Genomic DNA, 26,445 nt, shown 5'->3' with positions numbered 1-26,445 from the left:
TGTGACATTGCAGCAGCCTGAGGCATGCTGTATGTTCTCCCAGGGAAGTTGTCCCTGGTTCACGGGACCCTGGCAGTGGCAGTCTGCACAGGCTCCGGGAGGGGAGGTGTGGATAGTGACTTGTGCTCGCACACAGGCTTCTTGGTGGCTGCAGCAGCAGCCTTAGCGTCTCATGCCCGTCTCTGGTGTCCACGCTGATAGCCACAGCTCGCACCCATCTCTGGAGCTTGTTTAGGCAGTGCTCTGAATCCCCTCTCCTCATGCACCCCGAAACAACGGTCTCTTGCCTCTTAGGCAGGTCCAGACTTTTTCCTGGACTCCCTCACGGCTAGCTGTGGCACACTAGCCCCCTTCAGGCTGTGTTCACACAGCCAACCCCAGTCCTCTCCCTGAGATCTGACTTCCAATGCCCGAGCCTCAGCTCCCAGCCCCCACCCGCCCAGGCAGATGAGCAGACAAGCCTCTCAGGCTGGTGAGTGCTGGTTGGCACCAATCCTCTGTGCGGGAATCTCTCCACTTTGACCTCTGCACCCCTGTCGCTGCACTCTCCTCCGTGGCTCCAAAGCTTCCCCCCAACCACCCTTCGTCTCCACGTGAAGGGGCTTCCTAGTGTGTGGAAACTTTTCCTCCTTCACATCTCCCTCCCAGTGGTGCAGGTCCTGTCCCTATTCTTTTGTCTCTGTTTTTTCTTTTTTCTTTTTTTTCTTTTGCTCTACCCAGGTACGTGGGGAGTTTCTTGCCTTTTGGGAGATCCGAGGTCTTCTGTCAGCATTCAGAAGGTGTTCTATAGGAGTTGTTCCACATGTAGATGTATTTCTGATGTATTTGTGGGGAGGAAGGTGATCTCCACATCTTACTCTTCCACCATCTTGAAGGTCTCTTTGAAGGATAATTTTGCTGGTTATAGAATTCTAGGTTGATGAGTTTTTTTCTTTTAACACTTTAAATATTTCATCCCACTTTCTTCTTGCTGGCATGGTTTCTGATAAGAAGTCTGCTGTAATTCTTATCCTGCCAATCTATATTTAAGGTGTTTTATTCCCTCTGACTTCTCTCAAGATGTTCTCTTTGCTTTTGGTTTTCTGCATTTTGAATAGTATATGCTTACATGTATATTTTTTAGTTCACTATGTTTGACTGTAACTCTCTGGATTCATTTCTCTGTCCACATTTGGGGAAGGTGATTTTCCCTGTGACTTCATTCTTCTGATAGTTTCAACGAAAGTCACTGATTTTTAGTTTGTTCAGATTTTTCCTCATTGTAAGTTCAGGAATAATGAATTCCAAGCTGTTTATGTGTCAGGGCTGAAACCAGAAGAGGCTTTTAAAAGTTCAGCTGGACTGGGTTGTTGCCAGGAATTTGGTTTTTACTACCCCAAGTGATTGTATGTACAGCCAGTGTTAACAGCCACTTCCTTAGATATTTAGATCTTAAAACGTTTCTAAATGATGTCACTACTCAAGATCACCTGATAACAGATAACATGACTCTAAATATTTATTCTTATTTTACATAACATATTCTTTTAGCAGCATTTTTTAAATGATGAGCATCCTTAAATCTGAGACCATGGTTGTGGCACCTCAGGCCTTGAACCTGCATATCAGAACCAATCTACCACCACTCAGAACCTCACTCACATGGGACAAAGGGCTCCTGGATCAGTCACCTATTCCAGACTAAGCCCTGTTATTATCCCAGAGAACTTCAAAATCCATATAAGAAAATCACAAGCTGTAGTCTCACAGATCCATTACCTCAAGTCCTGAGGACTTCACTCTTGTTCCTCTTAAACTACATCATTGCCTTCTTTATCTTACCTGACCTCAATAGCACTTAGCAATATTGGTCACTCTGTCCTCAACAATATACCCTTCCATCACTCTCATAATACTTTTCTGGCATCTCTCCTTTCTCTTTGGCTATTCCTTCTTACTTGCCTTGATGGGCTCCTATTCCTCCACTCCCTCCTAACTGTGTCTTTCAGTGTTCCTTTTCTTCCTTCCTCTTCTTGTTCTAAATACTTCCCAATGATGATTTCATCCATAGTTTTGGTTTCAATTATCCTCCATCAATGAAACCAAAGAACTATTCCTCCACTTTCCCTAAGAAGACATGTGTATAAGTAGGTATTTTTATTATTTTGGTTATATGTATCATAATTTGAAGGTGTATAGTTTGATTAATTTTTTAATTATACAATACAGTAAGTTAAAATATGGTATTTTTGCAAAAGTTTCAAATATCCATCAGATTCAAAAGGGGCCTACCACCAAGAAAAAATTAAACATCACTGGTCTAGGTACATGATATATCATTTCTTACTGATTGACTAAATTTAAACATCCACTTACTGCTCCAATGCAAAAAATAGGAGGTAACATTTATAGTTAGAGGAAAACTACAAGTTGTCATCAATTACTTGTTGTTTTTCTTTTTTCTTTTTTTTGGTACAAATATCCAGTCTCCTATACTATATAGTAATCTCCTTCCCCTCTGCAGAAAGACTCAGGTGTCTTCTTTAGGATAACTCCCCCAGAACAATGAACCTCAAACTGGGTTAACAACAAGATTATGGTGACCTACCACCATCCACAATTACAAACTGCCCAGATGATTCTGTTACGAAGCATAGTAGCTTAGTCTGGTTCAGTGTTGAAGACCTCGTAGTTACTGATAAGCACTTGTTAATTGATTAAATGATTCTTCTCTAAACAGCTATAAATTTGACTCCACATTAGTTTTCTAATAGGTAAGAAAGTTTTCTTATTGCTTTTCTTTTGCCTTGCTTTGGCTTTTATTTCCTGTTTAGCAATTTGACTTTGGATGCAAATAGGATAACTTCCTTGCATTAATGGGATCATTATCCCTCAATTTTCTTTGACACATCTATTATAAAAAAGGCTTTAGAATGCCTATATAAACATATGCTTTATAAATCCTCCAAAATTCTCATTAATTTATAGCATATTTACCTTTTTATGAAAGAAAAAATGATATACTCATGGTTATTCAGCATAAATTGTAAGATTATCTATAATCTATTACTCCCAATGCTTCTTTCCATTTTTTCCGAGTAAGCAGTTACACCTCCATCATTAAACATCATTCAAATCATGACTGTACCCATATAAAATAACGTCAAATATGGGAGAAGATAAAGTCTAGATTCCAGCACCAATCATGAGTTAAGCTTATCCAGAGGGCACACATTTTTGAGAGGGGAAATGTGATATAGCCTTAAATTTAGCCCTTAAGCACAGTACAATATTTAGTGAGCCATTATTTTTCACAGTTCATCAAAATAAGTAGCTTTGCCTTATTTGCTTTATAGGGAACATATTATCCACCACATAAAAATCTTTTTTCTCTCCTCTCTTCTTTAAGTAAGAGTTGATGATTAAACATTGAATTTTAATTAGTATCAGTGAGATTAGAAGCTGTCATTTGCTGTCATTTTGCTAGCGTCACGAAAACTTTTCTAACACTCTCTAGCAAAATATATTGCTACTGCTTTGAATTTCATTCACCACATAACTTCCATTAACTACCAGCAACCAGACTTCTTTGTGATGTTTTGTGCACCTGGTTTGCAGACGGGATGTAGTAACAGAAGCCAACAGAGCACACCCAGACTGCAGTACAGGTCAGAATGTTGGCTACTCTCAACTCATTTTATGTGTCTGTGGAAAACAGAGCTTTGAATTTCAACCAGCTGAAGTTGCTGTTTGCTGTTTCTCTATTCAACATTAACGTTGTTCTGTGCAAAGTCAGAAAAAGAAAAGTGAATTTTCAAGATGTTGATCAAGACATCATTTAATTTCAGTCCTATTCCAATAACTATGAATTCATATGTTGAAATTAAAACAACATGGATCAAAGCCTCCCAATGATTTGAAGCTTTGTCATTGACTTTGCATATGAACAGCGTAATATCTGCCTAGTAATAATTTCACAGTAAAGGCTGAGGGCTCCTCTGGAAAAAACAAACAAAAAATGCCTTAATATTCTGCATTCTTATTTACCATTAATGTCTGTATTAGCTCAGAGAGTTGAAACATCTCTTAAAATAAGTCTTAAAATGTCTTCCCTGCATGTGGCATGAGCCGCACATCTGTAACATGCCCAATAAATATTTGGGGAGAAAGAATGGTGTCTTGTTTTTATTGTGAAATAAGACTCTCTTCATTCTTATTTCTCTCACATTAGCATGTTTTGCCATATTCAGGATAGGTTTTCTGACAAGGAACTAGCCACAGAAGCTTGTCCTTGGGTCTTGCTTCTCTGGGATCTCTCTAGTAAGCCCTCCAGATGAAAGTGTCGACAGCGTTTTTGTGCACTATTCCAAGATAGGTCTTGTAGGATGAGTGGTGCAAGTTCTGCACAAGAGTGTGGGAAGAGTACTTTTTCAGCTTTGACTGGGGGGCAACACTGGACTCAAGATACAGATGGAGCAAAGAGCATGGCATAATTCCTCAAAGATCTCCAGCACAGCTGAGTTAAAATTGATGACTACAGGCCCCTTTCAGGTACATTACAAAAATCCTCACAACTTCAGCACTCCAAAATAAAATGCAAAAGGATATAGGAACTCTTGGACTTTATATGCTATCTCTTGACCCCCATGGACCTCAATTTAGGGAGGTCTAGGATCATGAAAACCATTCCAAAACTGCTTTTATAGCCACTATGTGGCACTCCAAGGAACTATCAGAATCTTCCCATAATAACAACAGACCATTTGGTCCAGAGTTTTGTTACTTCCCATAATGTCATCAAGGGGAATGAAATAAGGTTACTCAGGGAGATTGATTTCATGAGAGGGCTGGGGGACATGTAGAAATATTTAAAACTTAAGAAAACCAAACATTTTAAATGCTTTCTGTCATAGATATGGCTACTTCATTTTGTGTGTGTGTGTGTATTTTGGTTTTTTTTGGTTTTTTTGTTTGTTTTTGGTTTTTTTACATCTTTATTGGAGTATAACTGCTTTACAATGTTGTGTTAGTTTCTGCTGTATAACAAAGTGAATCAGCTATACGTATACATATATCCCCATATCCCCTCCCTCTTGAGCCTCCTTGCCACCCTCCTTATCCCACCCCTCTAGGTGTTCACAAAGCACGGAGCTGAGCTCCCTGTGCTTTGCAACAGCTTCCCACAAACTATCTATTTTACATTTAGTAGTGTATATACGTCCATGCCAGTCTCTCACTTCATCCCGGCTTCCCCTTCCCCCCCATGTCCTCAAGTCTGTTCTCTTCATCTGCATCTTTATTCCTGCCCTGCCACTAGGTTCATCAGTACCGTTTTTTTAGATTCCATATATATATGCATTAGCGTATGTTATTTGTGGCTACTTAATTTTAAAATTAAATAGTTTAGCTGAAAAAAGATTTAATACTCTATTTAAATTTTTTCTACCTAAAGAACAGATATAGAAGTAGAAAAGTTGCTTGACTATACAACAAAATGAAATGTATAGCATTTCCTCTAACATTGATTTTATCATTTAAGAAATAATTAGAATTTTTCTTCTAGAGAACAGACTTTGATAGAAACGTCAAAAGATTTTTGTTAACTTTATCTTTTAATCTTAGTTTTTGTGGCAATTATTCCCAGACCTTATTGTGGTTTCCTGCACAAAATGATACCCTTAAGCATAGCAGACTTATGTTTACTACAGGCTCAGGACAATAAAAAGTCAACAGCAGGAGAAAATATGCTTTATATGTTCAGTTAACTTTACACACAACTGGAAAATATTGGCAAGTGGCACTTAATTATGTTACTATAGTTTCTTTAATAGATCTCAAAAATTGCCAACCTTAACAGAGATTATTAATTTCTAATTATTTAGAGTTAGAATAACTATTTCTATTTTTAAAGCCTTCAAATAAGTCTCTGTATTTATGATTTTAAAATTTCTCCCCTATTCAATGTTGTAGCATTGTCACTCTATTTTTTAACTTACATTAACTTCAAATATAAAATGAAGGAATATTTATTTTATTTGAGACATAAAAATATAAATAAACTAGACATGAGTAATTCTAATTTCTTTAGCAGGTTGATTTGGGCATTGTATTTGTTTAATATCATTCAGATCTGAGATCTTTCCATTGATGACAGAGTATTTACACATTAGTTATATATTGCAATCTAACAAATTACTTTAAAACTTGGCTGCTTAAAACAACAGACACTTACTTTCTTACACTTCTGTGGGTTAGGAATTTAGGGGTGGCTTCACTAAGTGATTCTGGCTCAGGTTCTCCCCTGAGACTACAGGTAATAAGTCAGCCAGGGTTGCAGTCACCTGAACACTCAGCTGGAGCTAGCGTTCCAAGATGGTTCACTCTTATGCCTACTGGCAAGAGGTCTCAGTTCCTCACTGGTTATTGGCAGAAAGCCTCAGGTTTTTGACACATGGGTTTATCCATAGGGCTTCTTGAGTGTACTTATGACATAGCAGCTGGCTTTCCCCAAAGCAAGTCATATAAGAAAGCAAAAGGAAGCCCCAATGTCTTTTATCACTTAGCTTCAGAAGTTACATTCCATCATTTCCACAATATTCTATAGCTTACAAAAATTACCTCTATTTAACATGGGAGGGGACTATACCAGAGTGTGAATACAGGAGACAAAGATTATTGAGATGAGCTACAACAATCTAGGCCAGCAAAGAAATAAAAAAAAACACACAATACAAGAAAGAATCTCCATACACATGAAAGTTGGACTGCAAGGTCATAAACAGTAAAAATTTCACAGCATGACTAGTTGGCGCATTTTTAGTATTTAAATGTTTCTGGGGATACTGCACAAAAACTACTCGTTCTTTAAATAAAGCCCAAATGCAAGTGACCAAAACCATGTGGAATTCTAGGACATGTACCTGCCTTTTATTCATTTATCTTAATTTCACTTCTCTTAAATCTTTCAATAATTGAAACTTATCATAATTGCTGCTTGGATTTCCTAATGCCTCTAAACACTCTAAACCCCCTCTAAACACTAAGAAGACACAGAATAGGATATATAAGAGGGATCTCGTGACATTTTGCAAAACAAAAATTAAATTCAAATGATAGAAACAATCAGTTGTCACCATTTGAATTGTAAGCTGACAGTGCTGTGGCTAGACAACTAAAAGTAAGATTTGTAAACCGCAATCTGAGTTTGTACATATATAAATGAAACCTCTGCTAGAAATGCCATATGTGTACCCTACGTGTAATAGAGACCATAAGGAGGTATAAACAAAAAGCATTTTTGCAGTTTCTCAGTCCTCTTAGATAACTGACTCATTGGTCCTACTTCTTTTTTGACAAGAAATCTTCATAGGAAATATCATGATTGGTTTTATTCTCCCAGGACTGACTTTCTGGTTACACTGAAGGATGTTTACTGCCAGAATGACCGTGCCCCTTGATGAAATTAAATAGTGACTCCCAGCACCCAAGAAATGAGAGTGAGAAACATATGAATGGTGAGGTCAAATACTTTATTAGCCTATGGTCTGCCCTTTGTGACAAAAATGGTAATTGAGCCCAGTAGAATGAAAAAAGACTTAGAAGGGAATGAGCTGAAAGTGAGGAGAAACAGCAACTTGGATAAGCTGAAGTTACATGGAACAATGAACATACTATAAAACTTCAGGTGGGGAAAATGAAAAAAAAAAAAAAAACCACAACAAGAGTGTAGGGGAAGAGGCAAAAAGAATTTCATTGGCGTTTACATCCAGCACAGCAGCTACTGAGAAATATACTGCAGAACAGCAAGTACATGAAGAGAGATACTCTCATCCACACACAGACAGAGCTGAGGCAGAAGAAAGTCTTGGGGTTATAGCTGGCTAGAGAGTCAGAACTGAGGAATGGAGTTAGAGATAAATCCCGGCTTGTATTTAGGTAGTGCTCAGCCTCATCTAGAAGGACATCTTACAGGTATGTGTTTGGGGCATGGGTAGGAGGAGGTTGGGGTGTAGGAGGCGGTTGGCAGGTAGAGAAGGAGCTGGGGGTAAAGTTTGGCTCCCAAGGAGCATCAGGCATCACAAATGGAGTAAAAGAGGTTGGAGAAGAGAGCCCAGGCAAGTTTTAAGAATTACACCCTTCTAGTTTTTATTCACATAGACACAGTGACAGAGCTCCATTACCAAATTCACCTAATGGCACAGAGCAGCTTATCACAAGAAGATGACCCATGAATCAAGAAACCATGAATCAAACGTTAATTATCCATGACAAGAGGGACTATAGGATTCATAATGCCAAGGTGGCTTTACTGAAATCCTGAATTTGCGAAGTCCCAGATATGAAGTTACATTAATGAATACAGCATATTACCAGGCACTCTACAGATTCTACTGAGGTATCTTTTTACTTGTATTTCTTACGTTCCTATGACTTGAAAATTATGAGAAAAAAGTTAACACTACCCTTGGGCAGTTTTAGTAGGAGGCTGAAAAAAATGTGAGTGGGGCTTAACCATGTAGTAATCAAGGATGTGGCTCAAAATATAAAGGTGGAATAAACTGAAGAGCCAAGTAGCTCTATAAATCTGTGGTTCTATTGACCACATGAGAGCACCAGTTTATATAAACAGTGCACTTTTAATCTTTTGAAGTACTTCCACATATTTTCCATATTCCATTTCGTAGCCTTACAACAGTCCTGGTGTAAGTCGGGTAGGTGTATCTGTTCCTTTAGCTGGAGAAATAGACTCACAGAGGATAAATGATTTATATAAGCTGGTACGGGACACAGCCATGGTATACAAGTCCCCTGATCCCAGTCTGATATTTGTCTCCCATAGACCAGAGCTTTAGGAACTTTAATATTTACAAATCACTGGGAATCTTGAACTATAGATTCTGATGTAGTAGGTCCAGAGTGGGTCCTAATACTGTGCACTTCTAGTAAGTTCCCAGGTGATATCGATGCTGCTAGTCTGTAGTTCTACACCAAAGTGCATCTAATTCAATAATCTCTTAATTAAATGTCTGCACACCAATTGTTTTTTTTTAAAACAGGGATTCACTCAGGCTTCAGTTCCCTGCCAGCCCACAGAATTATTCAAACAAGCCAGTAATATCCTCCTGTGGGAAATGAGCATTCCACCCTTTGGATCCGATACAGCCTCCCTCCCACAGCTCCTGCTTGTTCACTGTTCCCGAGTGCAACTCCTGACTGGCAATGCCTGGCATGTGGTGTCTTCCTCCGGGCTGTGAGTACAGGTGACTAATAAACTGCTGTCAATCACTAAATCAATCAGTCAGTCAGAGATTCAAGAGCCCTAGGCCAGAGGATTTAGCAGGTCTGACACAGAGCCCTGACATCGGCATTTTTTGTAAAGTTCCTCGTGTGATTTTGATTCATAACCATGGCTTAGAACTTTTGCACACTAAGAAGTCACAGCACCTGTAATGTACATTTTTAAAATTTAAAGTGAGTCTTTTTGTTGCTTTATACTCACTCTAGTTCCATCCTAATAAGCAAGAGAACTGTTTAATACGTTTATAGAATATTGAACTTTATTTCTTTCTGATTTCTCCCTCCCATCTTTTGATCTTTTGTTTCTCTAGTTCCCAAAGTACAAAATATCATAGCACTCTATAATGTCACAAGATGTCAGTTTCACTCATTTTTGTTTAAAATAACATCACTTACAAATTTCAATCCCCATTTTCTTTGATCTTTTAAGATGTCTGTGCTTCTTGGAGAATTTATCGTCAGGTGTAATCTTCATTATAAGGCACATTTTAGAGGTCTTTACAGAGATAAGGAGGAAGTGTTCAAGAAATAAAAATTGTTTCAAGAATTACATTTTGGAAGAAGAAAAAAAACTAACATCTGAATGACAAAGAGTTGGCAACCTTACTGCCACAATTAAGCTTCCCAAGTGAGCACATGGCAAAGACAGGTTGAGATAAGAGCAGGAACTGATAGAAGGCGTGAGGGATGATGTGCCATGCTGGTCTTGCATGTGGTCTTTGGAACTTTGATAATCGAGCGAGTTATCTTCCAGGTTTTACACTCTGAGGGGCAGGTTAAGAGCAGTCTAAAGATGCAGTTTTCTTTGTAAGGATGACCTTGGCTTTCAAATCGCTAAACTCAGCTGTAGCCCATGTTTACTCCTCAGATTAAAGCAAACAAAGGTGGTGGCCACAGGGTGTAGGATTCTAGAATAAAAGTCCAAGGTTCTTCTCACCCCAAAACTCCCCAACCACAATCTCAATATCTTCATGTTATTGCTTTTGGGTCCTTATGAGATAATGTCCCTAGAGCAGAAATCAGTTCTCAGTTTACACTGTTCTTAAGGTCTGTAAGTTTTTCACAGCACAGCCTAACCAAAAGAAACATTAATAGTTCTATTTATTAAACAGTTAGGTCCAAACAATTTTTAAGTACTTACATCCCAACAATTCAGTGACTGCTGAGCACAGCACAACTTCTCAAACCTTAGAATCAGTGGGACACTGCAACCTTCATTTTGTGTTCTGAAATGATTTTCACATGGTCCTTGCTTTTTATCGCAGAAAACCTAGCTTCACAAAAATATGACATGAACCAATGGAACATAGCAATCTAATGTTCAGACTGTTAACTCATGTAGGGTCCAAAATAGATTACTGTATTTCCCTTGAAATTTTAAAATATTTAGTTATGTCCCTATACATCTTCTATACCACCCCGCAATGCCTTAGCACAGAATTTGGGAATGATGGCACCCAAATTTGAAGTCCAAGACTCATATTTCTGGTCATAGCTGTTGAGCCTTTTGGCCATGACTTATGGGTGAAGTCTCTTAATTACTCTAAGCTAAGCTTCAGTTTCTTCATGTTAAAATAGAAACAATTTTCAGTGTTCTAAGAGGGAACACAACCAAAAGTACTTTGTATGTAGAAATGCTAAAGATGTAGAGTGTTCTCTTAAAAGTGAGCTGGTCAAATGTAGTGAATTTTAAACTCTTACTTTCTTGAATATAGAATCCCTTCTTCAAATAAAACATCCCTAAGATGCAAAACACACATTTAAAAAACATAGATATCCCATTGAAAAAGGCATGCTGATCATTTTCCTCAGACCCATTCCTCATCCTCTTCATGCACTGCTCTGTTTTCCAAGGGGGATAGACACCCATTATGTTTCCTAGACCTTCTTGCAAATTGGCTTCCCACTGGGCTCATCTTATAGGCTACTGGAGGAAGAATCCAAGGTATTCCCCCAACTCTGTCTCGCAGGAGCATTTTCAGTAGTCCTGTTTTCAGGGCCCCATGAAAGGGCCCCTCCTGCAAAGTTCTCATTCCTATCATATGGCCTCAGCTCTCCTCCCAAATCCCCTCCACCCCTGTGAGTAATGGTGGATTCCTGAAGCTGCCTACCTTGGAGTTGTCTCAAATTTCCTGAGTTGCTCTTCTTACCTGTAGATAATTTTCTGTATTACATTTTCTACATCAAATTTCTTGCTGTTGGTCGTATTTTCATGACTGGTCTCTGGCTGATACTAAGGTATGAATAGCCCAGAGATGATATGCTTCTTGGCCTTAGGTTTCCTGACATGGTCCTTTTTTTTTTTTAATTTTATTGGAGTATAGTTGCTTTACAATGTTGTGTTAGTTTCTACTGTACAGCAAACTGAATCAGCAGTTTCTACTGTACAGCAAACTGAATCAGCTATACGTATACATATATCCCCTCTTTTCCGGATTTCTTCCCATTAGGTCACACAGAGCATTGAGTATAGTTCCCTGTGCTATACAGTAGGTTCTCATTAGCTATCTATTTCAAACATAGCATCAATAGTGTATAAATGTCAATTCCAATCTCCCAATTCATCCCACACCCCCTTACCCCTTGGTAACCATATGTTTGTTCTCTACATCTGTGTCTCTATTTCTGCTTTGCAAATAAGATCCTCTATACCAATTTTTTGAGACTCTACATGTATGCTTTAATATGTGATATTTGTTTTTCTCTTTCTGACTTACTTCACTCTGTATGGTAGTCTCTAGGTCCATCCAAGTCTCTACAAATGACCCAATTTTGTTCCTTTTTATGGCTGAGTAATATTCCATTGTATATATATACCACATCTTCTTTATCCATTCATCTGTTGATGGGCATTTAGGTTGTTTCCATGTCCTGGCTACTGTAAATAGTGCCACAATGATCATTGTGGTACATGACTCTTTTTGAATTATGGTTTTCTCTGGGTATATGCCCATAGTGGGATTGCTGGGTCATATGGTAGTTCTTAGTTTTTTAAAGAACCACCATACTGTTCTCTATAGTGGCTGTATCAATTTACATTCCCACCAACAGTGCAAGAGGGTTCCCTTTTCTCCACATCCTCTCCAGCATTTATTGTTTGTAGATTTTTTGATGATGGCCATTCTGACCAGTGTGAGGTGATACCTCATTGCAGTTTTGATTTGCATTTCTCTAATGATTAGTGATGTTGAGCATCCTTTCATGTGTTTGTTGACAATCTGTATATCTTCTTTGGAGAAATGTCTATTTAGGTCTTCTGCCCATTTTTGGATTGGGTTGTTTGCTTTTTTGATTTTGAGCTGCATGTGCTGTTTGTGTATCTTGGAGATTAATCCTTTGTCAGTTGCTTCATTTGCAAATATTTTCTCCCATTCTGAGGGTTGTCTTTTCGTCTTGTTTATGGTTTCCTTTGCTGTGCAGAAGCTTTTAAGTTTCATTAGGTCCCACTGGTTTATTTTTGTTTTTATTCTCATTACTCTAGGATGTGGGTTAAAAAAGATCTTGGTGCGATTTATGTCAAAGAGTGTTCTGCCTATGTTTTCCTCTAAGAGTTTTATGGTGTCTGGCCTTACATTTATGTCTTTAATCCATTTTGAGTTTATTTTTGTGTATGGTGTTAGGGAGTGTTTTAATTTCATTCTTTTATATGTAGCTGTCCAGTTTTCCCAGCACCACTTGAAGAGGCTGTCTTTGCTCCATTGTATATTCTGGCCTCTTTTGTCATAGATTAGGTGACCATACGTGCGTGGGTTTACCTCTGGGCTTTCCATCCTGTTCCATTGATCTATATTTCTGTTTTTGTGCCTGTACCATACTGTCTTGATTACTGTAACCCTGTAGTATAGTCTCAAGTCAGGGAGCCTGATTCCTCCAGCTCCATTTTTTTTTTTTCTCAAGACTGCTTTTGCTATTTGAGGTCTTTTGTGTTTCCACACAAATTGTAAACGTTTTTGTTCTAGTCCTGTGAAAATGGCATTGGTAATTTGATTGGCATTGAATCTGTAGATTGCTTTGGGTAGTACAGTCATTTTCACAATATTGATTCTTCCAATCCAAGAACATGGTATATCTCTCCATATGTTTGTGTCAGCTTTGATTTCTTTCATCAGTATCTTATAGTTTTCTTCGTACAGGTCTTTTGCTTCCTTAAAAGGACCAAACACCACGATCAAGTGGGATTTATCCCAGGGAGGCAAAGATTCATCAATATATGCAAATCAATCAATTTGATACACCATATTAACAAATTGAAAAATAAAAACCACATGATCATCTCAATAAATGCAGAAAAATCTTCTGACCAAATTCAATACCCATTTATGATAAAAAACTCTCTAGAAAGTGGGCATAGAGGGAACCTACCTCAACATAATAAAGGCTATATATGACAAACCCACAGCAAACATTATTCTCAATGGTGAAAAACCAAAAGCATTTCCTCTAAAATCAAGAAGACAAGAGTGCCTAGTCTTGCCACTATTATTCAACATAGTTTTGGAAGTCCTAGCCATGGCAATCATAAAAAAGAAATAAAAGGAATCCAAACTGGCAAAAAAGAAGTAAAACTGTCACTGTTTGCAGATGACATGATACTATACATAGAAAATCCTAAAGATGCCACCAGAAAACTGCTAGAGCTAATAAATGAATTTAGTAAAGTCGCAGGATACAAAATTAATACACAGAAATCTCTTGCATTCCTATACGCTAACAACGAAAGATCAGAAAGAGAAATTAAGGAAACAATCTCATTTACCACTGCAAAAAATAAAATAAAATAAGATACCTAGGAATAAACCTACCTAAGGAGGCAACTGACATGGTCTTCTTTAGGCACATCTGAAAAACATCTTAAGGCTCATTCCTTACTCTATCACTGAACAGCTGTGTAATCTTGGCCAAGTCATGGAACATCTCTGAGCCCCGCTCCTCACTCTGTAAGGATCATACTTACCTTGACTTCTTACAGTAAATGAAAAATATTTGGGGACGATTTAAAATGTGAGACTGACCTTTTATTACATCCCTAGCCTTTGTGTATTTGGATGAAGGGTTTATATTTAAATATAAAAATGGTGTTGATTTCCCAGGAACCCCCAAAATATACCTTATCTTCTCCCCCATAACCTAAATCTAGCTTTGAAGGAAATTCTGAACTATTCTTTTAAACAGTAAGATTGAATAAGGATTAACGGACTTCCATCAACTGTAGCAAATTATAACAGATCTTGGCTACAGCTACTGATTCACATTACTATTCTGATCTTAGTGTTTATGCCCAAAAACCCACACTGGCATTGTGCTCATTCTTTCTTGTACTGTGGTTTCAGCACTTCCAGAGTGCTTTTAGGCACTCCTAATACAAATTTTAGGTTCATGTACTTAGACATAATTACCTTTGGTTGCAAGGAGGATGCATACATGACAGAGGATAGAATTAGACAATTATGGTTTGAGAATTGCTGCTCCAAATAGAAAAGTTAAATTGTATATGTTTGTAAATAATTGTGGCTTAGTGTGTATTGTAGGCTTTGTTTTTCCTCAAAAAAAAAAAAAAAAAAATTAAGTTTCACTTTCTGGGGGTTTCCCTGGTGGCACAGTGGCTGAGAATCCGCCTGCCAGTGCAGGGGACACGGGTTCGAGTCCTGGTCTGGGAAGATCCCACATGCCGCAGAGCAGCTAAGCCCGTGTGCCACAACTACTGAGCCTGTGCTCTAAAGCCTGTGAGCCACAACTGCTGAGCGCGCATACCACAACTACTGAAGCCCACGCACCTAGAGCCTGTACTCTGCAACAAGAGAAACCACCACAATGAGAAGCCCGTGCACTGCAACCAAGAGTAGTCCCCGCTCGCCGCAACTAGAGAAAGCCTGCACACAGCAACGAAGACCCAGTGCAGCCAAAAATAAATTAATTAAATAAATTTTTTAAAAAGAGTTTCATTTTCTGGTTTGCTGTAACATCAGCTCTGTCTGGTAGAAAGAAGACATTTGGATCAGTGTCACTACCGCACAGTCTGATTCATAACTGAGAGTACTGACTAAGCACTCTTTACTTATCAGCCTGGCCCATAGGCTATTATAAACTTGGAAGGCAGCAGGACTGAGTCTTTTTCAACATGCATTTCCGATGCCAGAACAGTTGCCTGGTACACGGTAGTTTTCAAGACAAATGAGATGAATTAATGAATGAAAGGCTGGATTAAGACCAACTGATGCCCTCAGCCTAGTCCAACAATGGTGCCCCCTCAGTCCTTCCATTGCTCAAAATAAAGAGCTTAAAGATCATTTACACAAATCAGCTGGTGAGTTGAATGCTAGCCAGATTCACCAGCTATGTTTATACTGGATATAAGTGAAAGTCTCAAGCTATGAGATGGAAAAAAATGTTATATCTGACAACAGCTTTAAACCAAACTTTTAAACTTAAGTCACTCATCATGACAAAGAAAATGTTTAATAATACAGATTAAAGCAAAACATGGCAATAACCCCCCAAAATTGGACTAAAGTCAAGGAAGGCAGTGAAATAGTTAAAGAAAAGATAGCTGGGGTGGAGAGAAACTTGTCGTACTCCCCTTTCCTTGCTACACCCCCTTACTTTGCTGAATGGTTAATCCAGGGTTGAATGAATGGCAGAAAATGCAGACCTGACTAATGTTTGAGAAAGTCTCCTTTACATGTTCCCCCATCTGATTCTCCTAAAATACCTTAAGCCTCAGTTCACAGTTCCATTTCATGACTCTTCTTTCTTCATATGTCTATCCCCCTTTCCCAATCCTATGGCATCGCTCCTGACTAGGACTTTTCCTATTCTAGCCTTCTGCACTCTGCACTCCCACCACCCAAGACTTTGTCTCTTGGAATTGGTCCTCTAGTTGTCTAGTCAACCATTTTGCTGCTGGACGTGCACAGCACTTTGTGAAAAGCATGATAAACCTACAATATACTTAAAAATAGCAATTTCCCTATTTTGAAAAAAGTTATCTAGTTTGGTGACCAAGCACACATGCACAAATATATTCTAGGTCTCAGTTTCCTCATTATTATAACAACAGTAAAGAGTAGGTCTTTCTTGCTCTGTTATTCTTTGAATAAAAGACTTAGAAATTAACAAATCACCAAGTCCCAATTGATATAGTACTTGCAAATTGATATATAAATGGAAAGTTTTAAGGGATACAAAGTCTAGCCAGAGTCATAGTTAAATGGGTTAGACAGACTTCTGAGAAGAAGGTACATTTTGAATAATACTGGATGACTACGATTTTAGGAATGGAAAGCCATTACGAAGTCTCTCCTCCCACCTCCCCATTATCCAGTTCTATCAGATCTTAATATTATTGCATACTTTTCTCAAATATTTTATTTTTAAGAAACAATGGTGAAACAATAGTGGTTCCTAGGATCTTGATTCTATTCTTCCTCCTTCTCCACTGGATAAATTAACTGGGAAAAGAATTAATTAATTGAGGTATAGGCATACTGTGGCATACTCTACAATAGTTACAAGAAATAAACTAAATATCAACCTGAATAAATTTTTTAAATATAATGAACATTTAGGTTGATTCCAGTTGTTCACCACTACAAGCATTGTTCAATAAACAGTCACGTGCACATTTCCTTATACACAGGTGCAAGAGTTTCTCAAGAGCATATGTTCAGAAGGGAAATTTGTTCATTTTAAAGGATATGCACATTTTCAGCTTACTAAATATGTTAAAATCTCTCCAAGTGGTTTTTGGCCAATTAGTAGCATATGAAAGTTTTCATTTCTCCACATCCTAAGTGACATTTGGTAATATAAGAATTTTAATTTTTGACAATCTAATAGTTGTAGAATGGTATCTCTCTTTTATTTTTATATACATTCTCTGATTATTTGTCAAGTAGTACATTAGTTTCTAAGTTTATTGATTGTTCTATGGATTGCCTATTATATCCTTTTCATATTTTTCAGTTGTTTTTTTATGTTGATTTGTAGGACGTAGTTATATATCATAAGTAATACTATCTTGCTGGCTATATGTATTTAAAATAACTTGGTTTATTAGGTCTATGGTTATTTAGAATTTGTTCTTTTGGGTATAGTCAAATTTGACTATTTTTACATTATGGTTTGGGAGTTTTGTATCTTCTATAAGAAATCCTCTCCTGTATTTGGTTCTAAAACTTTTAATTAAAAAAAAATAGATCTTTAATCTACCTATAGCTTCCTTTGTATGGTGTGACTTAGGAATCTAATTTGTTTTTCTATATGAAAAAACAATTTTCACAACACTGTATTTATTGTCACTGCTTTATATTCTGCCTCTAATCTATTCCTAAAAGTAATCTTTCCAGAAAACTGCAGCACATTCTAAAGGAGATATCCTCTCTTTTCAGCTATGTTTTGGACAGAAGTAGCTAGAGGAATTTAATGTATTACTGTCTGTGTGTATATTCCAGAGGCAATGAACTACTTGAAATCTTATTTTAAAAATATTCATTATGAGATAGTACTGGACTGGAGAGCAAAGGGGGAAGAAAAAGTATTAAAGATGCTGGGGTCCCTTAGGCATAACTCAGCTACAGAGGTCACCCCCAGCCACATCCTAGGACCCAGGACCACCATACTGGGGCATACCCAGGGTCTCTCACTCGTGCCATGAGTAGACCTTGGGCTTCTAGTGACTCTCTGAAATGTGTCCCTAGGACCTCATCTTTACCCTGCACTTATCTTTGGCCCACAATCCAGCAGTCCATGACAATCTCTAGATCAGCACTTTTCTGGGAGCAACATAGGGAGAGACATGTTAAAGGTGTTTTGGTGTGTGGCCATCTTCAGGGTGACATAGCCCGCTATCAGCTCACTGCCCTCAGGTTGGCAGCTCACTGTGATGTTTCGCTGACGGGAGCTGACCACATACTGAATGGAGTGCTTTCTTCTGGGAAACACTGGATCATCTATCATGGAAAGAGAAATGACTCAGTACAAATTACTCACCAAACTGTCTCCAGCAAGCATCTCTGAAGAAGCCAGTGGACAGGAAACAGATGGGCATTACTGAATTATCTCAGATAATTAAGGAGGGGCTGTTAATATAATCAGAGGAGGCTGTAAAATTGCTGTTTAAAAAACAAAAATTCTGAGCTCAGGTAGTAAAGAGACATATGAAAGCAGTAATTCCTGGGTTCTTTTTTTCACTTTAACACTCATATAATTTTTAAAAAATTTAATGGATTTTTATTTTCAAGACCTGGAAAAACAAAGGTCCTCCTAAGCTGAGAGCAAATGCTTCCAGTGTTTGCCTGAAGCCATTCCTTTTATTGGAGGAATTACAGCCCCTCAAGAAGAAGGGGTTTATAATGGAAAAAATGAGACATCATCAACCATAATGAAGCTCAGAAAATAAATAATAAAAACTCTGTTAATGCCTGACACTTTATGTTTCTAAGGAAAACCCCTGCCTTTTATCTAAAATGAGATAGTTGCTTAGGAAATGGATAAACCCCAGGCTGACCTGCTCACAGTGGTCCGTTCCCTTCAGAATATTCCTCAAAGACAAAGCTTTTTATGAGAAAGACAAGCATATATTTAGCATGATTCTTTTACTTTACCTTATTACCCTTCAGGGAAAATAGTTCCTTGATGTATGTTAGCTTTCCCTTACTTTCAATCTCCCAGGTAAATGCAGCAGAAACCCTTTTAGCCAAGTCTCCAGTGAACAGAGGAACGCGTTTTTTCAGCTGAATCCTACAATGTTTTTATGCAGGAAGAGGAAACAACATAATTCCCAGGGCCCATTTCTTCCTGGAGTAAATGGAGTTTCTGCATGTAGATTCCTCCATAAGTGAGTGTATGAGTTCTTGGGGCAATGGTACTCTTTAGAACAGTATATGGAAATAAGTACTCAATTCATATCCTCATGGAGCTGGGTACAGTGGACATGGCAGTATATGTGAAACTATCCCTGTCCTCAAGGGACTCCTATTCCAGTGAGCAGAGTCAGGCATTAAACACTATTGCTGACAATTATTAAACATTTTATGTATGCTTTCCACTAGGTTTAACTCTTCACACAGATTTTATTCTGTAACCTGCACATCAATCCTAATGAGGTAGGAACTATTATCATGACTACGTTTTAAGATGCTGAATCAGTCTCCAAAGGATTAATGAGCCTCCCCAGAGGCACTGGGCAGGACCAGCAACCAGGGGTTATGTCATTTCCCTACTGGGCATACAGCAGGCAAGAATTTATACATTTGCCCAGTTCTACAAGCTGGAATTTATACTGGTGGAAATAGACCCTTGTTGCTTTTAATTTAAATGTGATAATACCAACAGCTACAGTTGGTTCAGAAAACTTCACTCCCTATCAGTAAGCTGTGGTGAGTAGTATAAACGTAGTGAAATCTCCCACTGTATTGGTATTGGGGCTCATGCCAGGGCACCCTCTCCATAGGACCTATTTAGTAGTAGTTTCCCTTAGTGAGATCCACGACAAGCCAACATTAATTTTTACTCAAATGAATTCATACTAAGATAGTGGTGATTTGTGTATTGAAAATAAGGTGATGGCAACCCACCCTATCACTCATGAAATGAATTCCTATTATTTCTCATGCTCTCTTACACCCCAGTTGTTTCTCTGCCTTAATACTGTTTTAGCACACTAAGCTTTTTGCATAAACTGCATTGGTTTTTATTTAAAGTAGAGTTTGGTCCCCCACCACATTCTAAATCCTGATGTTGCTGTGTTTGTAAATTGTTTTAGGATATACTTCACATTCTAGCCTGCGCTTAAGTTATGTTTTGTACTTATCTTATTCTTCTATTAAATTTTAGGCTCCTTGAAGGTGAGCACAATGTGTTATTCACTGCTGAGTTTTGAAAAGTGTCTGGGTACCAGGCAAGGTGCCCAACTAAAATGTTTAACTGTAATTATTTAGGAAATTTTTTTGTAATGAGGATACTTAGCAGTCTTAAAATTACTGCATGTAGTTCTACAAAATTTTCATTATTGTGACTAAGTACATAGAATTAAAAGAATGTCTGCTCTTTCTTCTCTCTCTACTCCTACTCCTTCCTTCAGAGGTAACTGGTGTTCCAAGTTTGGAGTAAATCCTTCAGCCCTTTATCAGTGTATTCACATGCACATATTTATGATAATGTATCAATTAAAAATAAAAAGTGCTGAGTGGTTAATATGTGCCTCACACTATGCTAATCATTTTACATATTTTAATTCATAATTCCTATAACAACCCTATTAGGTACACACTAACACTCTCATTTTACAGATAAGTAAATTGAGGCACTGAAAGTTTAGAGAACTTGTGCAAGGTCTCTCAGGTAAGTGAAGGAAACAGAATTCAAGCCTAGGCAGTCTGATGCACAGCTCAAACTCTCAATCATGAGCAGAACATTTTTAACTATTGCAGATTCCTACACCTTTGGGAGATATTATAATGGAATAGGTTTTTAAAAATCTTTTCATAAGGAAAAATTTAAATGTATAACAAGAATCAAAAAATAGTATAATGAACCCCTATGTATCCATTGCCCAAATTCAACAATTGTCAACTCACAGCCAATCATGTTCAAACCACATCCTGTATCATTCCCCCAACGCTGGATTATTTTGAAGGAAATTCTTTGACATATCATTCTATATAGTATGTATCTCTAAAACATAAGGTCTTAAAAAAAAATAACCATGATACAATTACCCCACTTTAAAAAATTAACAATAATCCCTTCAAATCAGCAAATATCTCATAGGTGTTCAAATTTATGATTTTCTCATAACTTTTTATAGGTTATTCAAATCTGGTTCTCAACAAGGTCCATAGAGCTTAACTGGTGGATATGTCTCTTAAATCTCTTTAACTTAGATGTTCTTTCTTTCTCTTGCTTCTGTTTTCCTTCTAATGTATTTGTTGAAGAAAACAGCTTCTTGGTCCCGTAGTATCTCCAGGGTAGATTTTACTGATTGCACTCCTGTGGTGTTTTCTCATATTCTTCTCTGTCCTTTTATTTCCTATAAATTGGCAGTTAAGTCTAGAGTCTTTTTTTTTTTTTTAAATATTTATTTATTTATTTGGCTGCACCGGCTCTTAGTTGCAGCACGCGGGATCTTCACTGCGGCGTGCAGGATCTTTAGCTGCGGCATGTGGAATCTAGTTCCCTCACCAGGGATCGAACCCCAGCCCCCTCATTGGGAGCACGGAATCTTAACCACTGGGCCACCAGGGAAGTCCCAAGTCTAGAGTCTTGATCATATTTAGGTTTGATTTGGGGGGGTGGTCAAGAACACTTAATGTGTGCTGTTTTGTACTTCTATCAGGTGGTACATAATTTCTGTTTGTCACTCTTTGCGCTAGCAGCCACCGATGTTCATTCCCTAGACCTCATTTCATTAGAGGTTACAAAATGTTGATACTGTAATTTGATATTCCTTTCTTCATTTATTGCTTCAAAATATTCTAGAAACTTTTCCTCATTAACTAGTTAGTTCCCTCATTTTATTTACCAGTTTTTAAAATAATGAATTGGTTTCCTGGCATGATATTAAATTGAAGACTGAAATATATTTTGGTATTAATGTGACCTTATGGATTTAAGCACATTCGATGTTTGGAATCATTATTATTCATCCTCAAAAATTTCCAGCTTTGACCAGGACACATCTTCAAACGGTCTCCTTTTGATGTGAGCTTAGTAGTCTTTGATAACTTTCTTGCTGTTTGACATAACAAGATGCTCCAGGCTTAACTTATACATTTCCTGGAAATCAGCCGTCTATCCAAGGAATCCTGTTTTATTTTACTGGGAAATGTTATTTAGAGACCAGAGTATGGATGATAGTGGTGCTTATTGCTACAGAGTTGGTCATTCTTTCTAGATTTTCTTCAGTTGGTAAAGCTAGGTTTCATATTTGTTTTCAAGCTAAAATACAACTTTATAGTGATACTTTTAATTCAAACTCAAGATAGTAGAGTTTTAATTAATCTCTTTGTTATTATAGCTATTTCTTCTTTCTCACATGCTAAAACCCCTAGATTCCATAAACATCCACATAATAACTCCTTTATTTTATTCTAGATCACATACACAACAATCTCAGAACAATACTACTACAGTAGATGGCTGCCACTGATAGCCCCAATTATTCACCAACCTCTTATATCTACACACTTTGCTGTTTAAACTTTTTTCATTCTTACTGTGGACCCACCTAATGATTTTCAGTGACCAACAGAATTTCAGCAACCATGAAACAAAAAGAGGCTAGAAAAAATTCTTGTATGTGTCTGCTTTCCTTCGTGCACTTCTGTGATGCCTCAAGAACATGCCTGGGCTAGCCTGCAGGAGCTACCAGGGGCCAATGGAGCCACATCGACTCTGTTATCTGCCTCTGCCAAGCCATTCTAGATTAGTCAACAGCCAGCTAACCCTCACCTTGAGCTCACCAAGGACAGCAGAACCATCTATCCAACCGAAAAGTGATTACATACTCATAAGGCCAGAACATATAAGCTCAACTCTGCAGACTTGTGAGCTAAATAAATATTATTTTGTCTTGTATTTGTTTGTTACTAAACATTTTGTGGTGAGGCATAATTTCTACAAATAACACAATGCGATTACTGAAAAAAGAATTTTGCAGTTCTTTTTGTTCACATTATACTAGATATGTGCAATCAAATTATATGTTTTTAAGACCCATGAAGAAGTTCTACTCTATGCGGTTATGCCCAACTTGATACAGAGTAAAGTTCATTAATTTTATTATGCCTTCAATCTTCAAGAATTAATTTTCATTTAATTTTGTTTAATAATAATGTAATATTTACGTAGTTCCAAGAAATCTATGAAACATGATGTATTCAAGAGAAAAACATAATTCAAAAAGATACATGCACCCCAATGTTCATAGCAGCACTATTTAGAATAGCCAAGACATGGAAGCAACCTAAATGTCCATCAACAGATAAATGGATAAAGAAGATGTGGCATATATATACGACAGAGTATTACTCAACCATAAAAAAAAATGAAATAATGCCATATGCAGCAACATGGATGGACCTAGAGATTATCGTACTAAGTGAAGTAAGTCAGACAGAGAAAAACAAATATCATATGATATCACTTATATGTGGAATCTAAAAAGATGATAGAAATGAACTTATTTACAGAACAGAAACAGACTCACAGACTTCGAAAACAAACTTATGGTTACCAAAAGGGAAAGGTTGCAGGAGGATAAATTAGGAGTTTGGGATTAACACACACACACTACTATATATAAAATAGATAATCAACAAGGACCTACTGTATAGCACAGGGAACTCTACTCAATATTCTGTAATAACCTATATGGGAAAAGAATCTGAAAAAGAATGGATATATGTATAACTAAGTCACTTTGCTGTACACTTGAAACTAACACAACATTGTAAATCAACTATACTCCAATATAAAATGAAAAATTTTTAAAAAGATGTATTCAGAAAAGTATAGCTTATATTTCTGTCCCTCCACACTTTTCTCCCATGCCTATAGATAGCCATTATTTTAGGTTTAGTTTATCTTGCCATTTAATAAATAAACAAATAAATAAATAAATAGATTCAGATTTGTGTATGTTCCTCCTCTTCTAGTTAAAGTAGCAGAATATAAAGAAAGCCCAAGTTGACATGTTTTATGCCTTGTGTTCAAAGCAAGGGTGTTGGTAGTTAGCTATGCTCCTGGGCAATAATAGCAACATTGTCAGCAAAAACCATTGACATTAATAATAATAATATTAGTAGCACTGTTAAAATAGTAGTGGTAATAGTAAGCATTAAATAGTAACATTAAATGTTAAAATTTAACATTTCTAAAAGAGCAAAACCAATGATATCACATTTAATATCAATTATGAGCCAGACATCTTCAGAACAATAGTTAAAGAAACTTACAAGAGTTTAAGTAACTTGTTCAAGACTACCCTGCTAACAAGTAACAAAGTGGGTGTGCATTGGATATATACTCTCCGTATTCCGCTGTATAGACTCTCATTACACTCCAATACTTTCTAAGTAGCAGCAGGCTGCTACATAATATGAAAGGGTTAGATGAAACAGTCTCTGAAGTTTTCCCAAGCTTGAAAATTCTATGATTCTGTAATAATCTGTATTTTAAATTCAAAACAAAATGGAGAGATTGATTATGAAGATGACATTCTCCAGCACCCACACATTACAGATTTTAGAAAGTTTTGAACTACATCACAGATGAGCATTATATTGGTATTTTGTTTATATGATACTAAACACTAGTGCTTTGGGAATGTAATGCGGAGAAGAATTATTTTGCTCCTAATGACAGACACTCAATTCAAAGTGAATTAAGATAAATAAAATGATTGAAGGGAACTGTTTACAACTAAAATGTCCAGCATAGTTATCTTCAGGCAGAGTTGGATACGGGTATTCAAATGATATTATCAGTAAATGTCCCTCTACATGTAGCTCTACTTTCCTCTGGGTTGCCCTCATTGTCTGGTAATTTTTCCTTTTGCAAGAGCATCTTCCTACAGCTCAGCAAATCTGGTTGAAAGAACTTTTTTTAAAAAATCAGTGCTTCCCACAGGAGTCCCAGGACTGAGTATGGGTAGCCTGATTTGGATATCATTGTGGTCAGAGGAATAGAATGTTCTTATGAGCAAATCTGGGTCATGTAGCCACCTTTAGCTCCAAGTGGAGAAACTAATCCCACCTAAACTGCATGGACTAAGGATGGGAGAAAGGTGATCCCTCAAATGAAAATCAGAGGTGTTACCAAAAGGAGGTGGCTAGATTCTATACAAGCAAATACAACTGATGTCCTTCACAAAGAGGATAAAGAAGAAAAGTGCTGGACGTCCTCAGGATTGCTGAGTAGGTACAGTGATATAGAACAACCTAATCCTTTTTCCGTAATTGATGTTCTTGAAAAGTTGTGTGAAAAAAGTAGAAAGGAAATAGAAAGAATCATGAAATTATCCAAACCAGTTAAACTGTCAATCACCTCATGCTCCTAGCCTCCCTCAAAGGAAGAGGAAGTACTCATTGAGTCACTGAATGGAAGTAAAAGAATCCATCTCAGTTTAGTGCCAAGGTGGAACAGTTTTTCTTCTTTAAAATTTATTTATTTTATTTATTTATTTTTGGCTGTGTTAGGTCTTCGTTGCTGCGCGCGGGCTCCCTCTAGCTACCGCGAGTGGGGCGGTGGCGGAAGCACACCTCATGGTGGTGTGCGGGCTTCTCATTGCGGTGGCTTCTCTTGTTGCGGAGCACAGACTCTAGGTGCACGAGCTTCAGTAGTTGCAGCTTGCTGGCTCAGTAGTTGTGGTGCATGGGCTCTAGAGCACAGGCTCAGTAGTTGTGGCGCATAGGCTTAGTTGCTCTGCGGCATGTGGGATCCTCCCGGACCAGGGATCGAACCTGTGCCCCCTGCATTGGCAGGCAGACCCTCAACCACTGCACCACCAGGGAAGCCCCAAGGTGGAACAGTTATTAATCAAAGGAAACACTTTTCCTACTTTTTTTAATTCCAGAAAGCACAGAGATGATCACTATTAATACTGGGAAAGAAGAAAAGTGAGAGCAAGGCGTTGATTTTAAAAGATTCTATTTTTCTAACAAATATCGTATGCTAACACATATATATGGAATATTAAAAAAAAAAAAAGTGGTTCTGAAGAACCTAGGGGCAGGATGGGAATAAAGACGCAGACTTACTAGAGAATGGACTTGAGGACACGGGGAGGGGGAAGGGTAAGCTGAGACAAAGTGAGAGAATGGCATGGATATATATACACTACCAAATGTAAAATCGATAGCTAGTGGGAAGCAGCTGCATAGCACAGGGAGAGCAGCTCGGTGCTTTGTGACCACCTAGAGGGGTGGGGTAGGGAGGGTGGGAGGGAGGGAGATGCAAGAGGGAAGAGATATGGAGATATATGTATATTTATAGCTGATTCACTTTGTTATAAAGTGGAAACTAACACATTATTGTAAAGCAATTATACTCCAATAAAGATGTTAAAAAAAAAAAGATTCCATTTTTCTTAAAGGAGAATTCACTTGGCTTATCCTCCCGTATTTTTTTAATTTTTATTTTTATTGGAGTATAGTTTATTTACAATGCTGA

Source organism: Balaenoptera ricei, chromosome 3 (genome assembly GCF_028023285.1).
Source record: "Balaenoptera ricei isolate mBalRic1 chromosome 3, mBalRic1.hap2, whole genome shotgun sequence".
Taxonomy (NCBI): Eukaryota; Metazoa; Chordata; class Mammalia; order Artiodactyla; family Balaenopteridae; genus Balaenoptera; species Balaenoptera ricei.
The sequence above is the reverse complement of the archived record's forward strand: the minus strand, read 5'-3'. Positions refer to the sequence as shown.